The sequence below is a fragment of the Diabrotica virgifera genome, chromosome 4, assembly GCF_917563875.1.
Source record: "Diabrotica virgifera virgifera chromosome 4, PGI_DIABVI_V3a".
Taxonomy (NCBI): domain Eukaryota; kingdom Metazoa; phylum Arthropoda; class Insecta; order Coleoptera; family Chrysomelidae; genus Diabrotica; species Diabrotica virgifera.
In genome coordinates, this window is record NC_065446.1 from 80470834 (window position 1) to 80477011 (window position 6178).

The window sequence follows — 6178 nt, forward strand, 5'->3', positions numbered from 1 at the left end:
AAATCCTTCCGCGAACACTTTCTTTGTACACATCACTCTAATTGTTTACTTGAGTCGTATTGTTCCGAGGTTCGTAAACACTTCTCCGAATCACTCTCTTAAAATCTACCTATACATAATTTGTTTTATACAGGGTGTTCCAAATTTACATGCCCGTGGTCGAGAAAAATGAAAACCTTTATTTTCATTTGACTTTAATTTATAATTATAATCTTTTATTTCTTATATCAATTAGGAATATAACAAATCCCCGCCTTTGTATTCGATAAAATTTATCTGCATCTTTAATTAAATTTTCTCGAGGCAAAACCAACTCCCCGTATATTACCTTGCTTTAATCTATGTCTTATACCCTAACTTACTATCTACTTTATGCAGTTCTGTCTTTTATTCGTGATATTTGTATACATCGTGAATATTATAAATTCCTCGGATCTTTTCTGAGTTCCTATGCCTCAACTCATAACTATTTATCCCATCTTTATTATTCACGATGTACGGGCCTTCGAAAACAGGCATTAACTTTGCGCAAATACCCCCAGGAAGATTTGATACTCGTAATGCCCTCACAAGTACTTTTTCACCCTTTTGGAAAGTCACTGGTCTTCGTTTTCTATTATGTTCCTGTCTTTGGATATACTTTTCATTGCTTCGCCGCAATCTTCTCTGTACTGTTTCAATCACCTGTTGATATTCCTTTGGCTCTGGGTCTTCCCATGGCCTTATCGGCATTACCCCCTTCATGATGTATTCCGGGGTCTCTTTTGTTACTGTGCTCGGAATAGTATTTAGATACATTTCTATTTCCACCATTTTCCTGTCCCAGTGGCGATGTTGACCATCCGTCGCAATGCGAAGAAATTTCGTCAATTCCTGTATGAAGCGCTCCGAAGGGTTACTCTGGGGATGCCTGATACTGACAAAATTTGTCTCTATTCCTCGTTCTCGAAGTTGTCCCTTGAAACGATCATTTCGGAAATACGTTGCATTGTCTAGTAAAATCTTTTTTGGTGTTCCTACTGTGGCTATAAAATTGTCGATTTTTCTTAATATTTCTTCCCCCTTTGTGGTGCGGCAATTGTATAATTTTACGTATTTTGAAAACACATCCACCATCACCAGAATATGTTTGTTCCTTTTAGTGGTCATAATTAGATCGCTTAACATATCTATTGCTACAATGTCCAATTTGTTCTGGGCTTCAATATTTTTTGCAATATTTTCGTTTTTGAAATTCCTACTCTTATATTTTTGACATACATCGCACTTCTGGGTAATTTCCTTTGCAATGCGGTAATCTTGTCGGCTGATGTAATTTTCCCTAAAAAACGAGCCACACCTTTCTGCTACGGATATGTCCATTGTCCTCATGTAATTTCTTTATTATCTTTTCTGCCAATGTCTGTGTCACTAAATATAGTTCCTTTCCGTCTATTCTCTTAAAATATATGTTACTTTCTACCTCTGCTCTTCTTTTCTCTCTTTCCTCTAGGTCTTCCTAGTTTGTCCTTATCTCATTTAACGAATATACCCCTTCTTCTTGTATTAATCTATTTAGTCCCACCTGTAGAGTAATTGTTTCCTTTTTCCGGTGTCCTCATCCCGTGTTAGAGCGTCGGCTATTATGTTGTCTTTTCCTTTTATATATCGGAACTCAAAATCCTACTCCTGTAGTAATAGAATGCCTCTATGTATTCTATTATTTACTAATCGATTCTTCATGATATGTACTAAAGCTGCATGGTCTGTTTCGATTGTGAATTTTGCTCCCAATAAGTAAAACCTCAATTTGTTTACGCAATATAGTACACTGGCAAACTCCAATTCTGTTACACTATATTTTCTCTCATGTGTTTTAGTCACTCGAGATATAAAACATATCGGCACTTCTTGGTCGTTTTGTATTTGAGACAAAACTCCTGCAAATTTTTGTATGGACGCATCAGTTCGGAGTATAAAAGGTATATTATAAATGGTATGATATATTTTCGTTCCTTTTGCGAATTCTCGTTTTAATGTTTTGAAAGCTTCCTCCTGTTCTTCTTTCCAATTCCTTTTTTCAGCAATTTTATCAGAGGGATTTCCTTTCGGCTCAAATCGGGAATCAGCTTTTTAAAATAATTAATCGTGCCAAGAAAACCTCTCAATGTTTTCAAATTCGTTGGCCTTGGGTATTCATCTATGAGCTTGACTCTGTCTTCGGCTAATCTTACTGTTTTGGTGTCCAATTTAAAACCCAAATAAATTACTTCTTTTTGAAAAAATTTACATTTTTCAATGTTTAATTTTAATCCCGCTGTGTCCAATTCCTCCAGAATTATTTTTATGTGTTCCAAATGACTCTGTGTATCTTGTGAAAAAAATAATAAATCATCGATATAATGAACTATGAAATCTTCATGGCGATTTAAAATGGTATGGAGAGCTCGTACAAGTGGTGCAAAGCACTCTGCAATCCAAATGGCACTACCTTAAACCGGTAGACAATACCATCAATTGAAAAAGCGGTGTAGTTTCTACACTTTTCAGCTAAAGGTATCAACCAAAAACTGTGTTTTAAGTCAATTTTAGAAAATATGTGTGACCCCGTAATCCTTCCAAAAATGGCCTCGATGTTTAGAGGTGATTCATATTGTGATACAGTGTGCTGGTTGATATTCCTGGCATCTAAACATAATCTCAATTCTCCATTGCTTTTCTTTACTATCACAATTGGGTTAACATAAGGTGAATCACATCTTTCGATGATTTGATCTTCCAACATCTTATTAATTTCTTCTTTTAGTTTTCTGTTGACCAGTGTTATTTCAGATCCAGTGTCTATCATAATTTTAATTGGTTTCTCGTTGATAAATCCATCCACAAATTTTAAATTAACTCCATTTTTCTTTTCGTTGTTTCCTGCCAATTTAATAAACTCCTTGGGGTGACAAAAGATTCCTGTTTGTTTTTTTGTTTTTAGTGAGCGCCGTCGTGAAAAGACGCCGGTTGCTCATCGTTGTTTATATTTTCGTCATAATGTCTCTCTCCGTCATATTCTTCTGTCTGGGTATTATTTACCTCTCTTCTATTGTCTCTTGGTCTGTCGGATCTGTTTCGGTTTTCTCGATATCCCTGTTCATTTTGTCTACCATTATTTCTGTTTTCTTGATTTGAGCGTGTGGTGTTTCTATTCTGGTATTCTCGATTTCTGTCCTCATTCCATTGCCTATTTCTTTGTTCATAATTTCCTCTTCCGTTGTCTCTATTTTCGTTTTCCCTTCTGGGATTAAAATCTCGTCTTGTATAGTCCCTCCTATTTTGATATCTATCTCTGTAATCCTGTGTTTCTCGGGGCCTGTAATCTTCTCGCGACCTTCTTGATTTTCTTTCTCTTAGACGTGATTCTTTTATTTGTAGGAATTGGCATAAACTATCTATGTCTTTGTAGTTTTGCAATGTGATATGGTCTTCCAGCGTTTCTTCGAAATGTCTTGCAATCAGTTCGACTAATTGTTCTGATGAATAATTATATTGTAAATGTTTTGCATTATTGTAAATTTGTAAACCATATGTCCTTTCTGAGATACCCATCCTATCGTTGTATTTCCCATTTTGCAATTCCTTGTTAATTTCCAATTGTTGGACTTTTCCCCAGAAATAATTCAAAAATTTTTGTTCAAATTGTTGCCAACTGCCGAATTCTTCTTCTTTGCTATCAAACCATAGGCTTGCTTCATACTTGAGATGGTTTCTGATTGTTTCTTTCGCTGTTTCGAAATTTCCGATGTGCTGTACTTTCTTTTTCAGACTATTTATGAACGGCACTGGGTGTAATCTTCTTACATCCCCGCCAAACCGTATTTTCACGTCATCTGTGCTATGTATAACCATTTCTCTTCTTTCTCCGACATTTTGCTGAGTACTGATTTCCGCAATTTTTCTTTCGTTTTCTTTGATCTTTCTTTCCACTTCTTCTATGTCTGCTTGAATAGCGTTTTCCAACTTGTTTTCCAAATTTTCTATTTCCTTTTTCTGGCAATTCGTTAACTCCTTCATTTTATTTTGAATTTTCATTTCTTGTTCTTTCATCTCGTTTTTCATTGTTGTCAAACATGCTTTCATTTCCTTTTCATATTTTCCTATACGTTCCTCCATTTTCTGGTTGCTTTTTTCTATTGCTTGTTTTGTTTCCTCCTGATTTTCTTGCATTTTATCCATTTTTTGATCCAATTTTTGTTGTGATTCATCCATTTTTCGTTTTGTTTCTTCCTGATTCTTGTCCATTGTTCGTTTTGCTTCATCCATTTTTCGTTTTGTTTCTTCCTGATTCTTGTCCATTGTTCGTTTTGCTTCATCCATTTTTTGTGACTGGAGTTGCATAAGTTGTAATATCTTTTCTAATTCTGATAGTTCTTTTTTTCCTGTTTCCATGATTGTTGTGTCTAAAATATCTTCTTGGTCTAAATTTTCCTCTTGATCTGAATGTTCTTCTTGTTTTTTGTTGCCTTTGCTTTTGCTTCTTGTCACAGACATTTGTTTTCAAGAAGTACTATCCCGCCAAATATGAAATTTGAATAGTATGTTACCAAGACGAATTTTTCTCACCCAAATTTAATAAATTGTCAATAAATATATCACATGTAAATATCGATAAATTAAATCAATTATGTCAACTTTGTACCTAAAGATATCTAAAATTTTATGTCATCAAATGTAAATATCTCACTTTTTACCACGGGCATATAAATTTCCAACCACCGGCTTTTCTCTTTCTATTCCTTCAAATTTTCCACTAGAAATACTTTTCAATGCTTTCCACTTTGGGCGACATGTTGTTGTGATCTTATTTTTGAAATCTGATGCTGTTCTCAGATGTAATTTATTTTAATTAATTAATTAATAATTATCTCATTAATCAAACAGATCAAATACCAATATAGTGTCAATCTCAGGCTAAATTATAATATCAATTACTTACTTTCGTGGCTTCAAAATATTTCTCAGTGGATTCCTAATCGGGATAGATAAAAGAGAGTAAAATAATACACACATATGAATTTCAATTAGAAATTATAAAATCGTTTATTTTATCTAAATGGCACTCAATGCTTAATATTTCTTACATCTTATCTTTCTATCTTTATTTAAAACAACATTTACAAACATGGGAATCTTATTTCTTTTTGTCTCCAAAGTTATTTTATTTAAAATGAACTATTATGATTTATCAGTGACAAATTGATTTAGGTTTGATAAAAAAATTTTTAATAATGATTGTGTGCCTCAATTTTCAATGTGGTATTTAATACATAAACCATACATTCATGTCATAACAAAATAGACTGACCTTTACTGATGATTTGACAATGTCTTCACACAAAACACGTTTCCTCCTATCTTGGGTTGCGATCAAACGACTCATACCAGCTTCCCAGTAAAGCCTCTGCTCCTTTCTGACAACTACGCCTCGTACCGCCCTCGTTCCTGCCTTCTCCTGATGCCGTGTTCTACCTTTTTCAAACACTTCAACAAAAACCGGGATACTCTAGACTCAAGGAGTTATATCTTATCTCGACTCGGCCTAACACTCGTTCCACGATATCTTACTTTTTAAATTTCAACAACAAACTAACTATACCGGCGTTTCACTCATTTGTACACTCTTCTCGAACACTGGACTTCGCATTTCGATCGCTCAAAACATTCTGCCACATATCTCTCATCCATTCTCCTACTTCCAAATTACCCCTTCCAGCATTCAAAAATCAACCAATCCCAAGCAACTTTCAATTATCCGTATTTATCAACACAACTTTCCTTTTTCTAAATATCTTAATGGATTTCAAGAAAAGATAATATTCCCCATTTCAATTTTACTTTATACAAACTTTACAAATTTAATGACCTATTATCTTATTCACTAGAGTATTAGTTAGCGGTGGTTAATGACAAATCCTTCCGCGAACACTTTCTTTGTACACATCACTCTAATTGTTTACTTGAGTCGTATTGTTCCGAGGTTCGTAAACACTTCTCCGAATCACTCTCTTAAAATCTACCTATACATAATTTGTTTTATACAGGGTGTTCCAAATTTACATGCCCGTGGTCGAGAAAAATGAAAACCTTTATTTTCATTTGACTTTAATTTATAATTATAAACTTTTATTTCTTATATCAATTAGGAATATAGCAA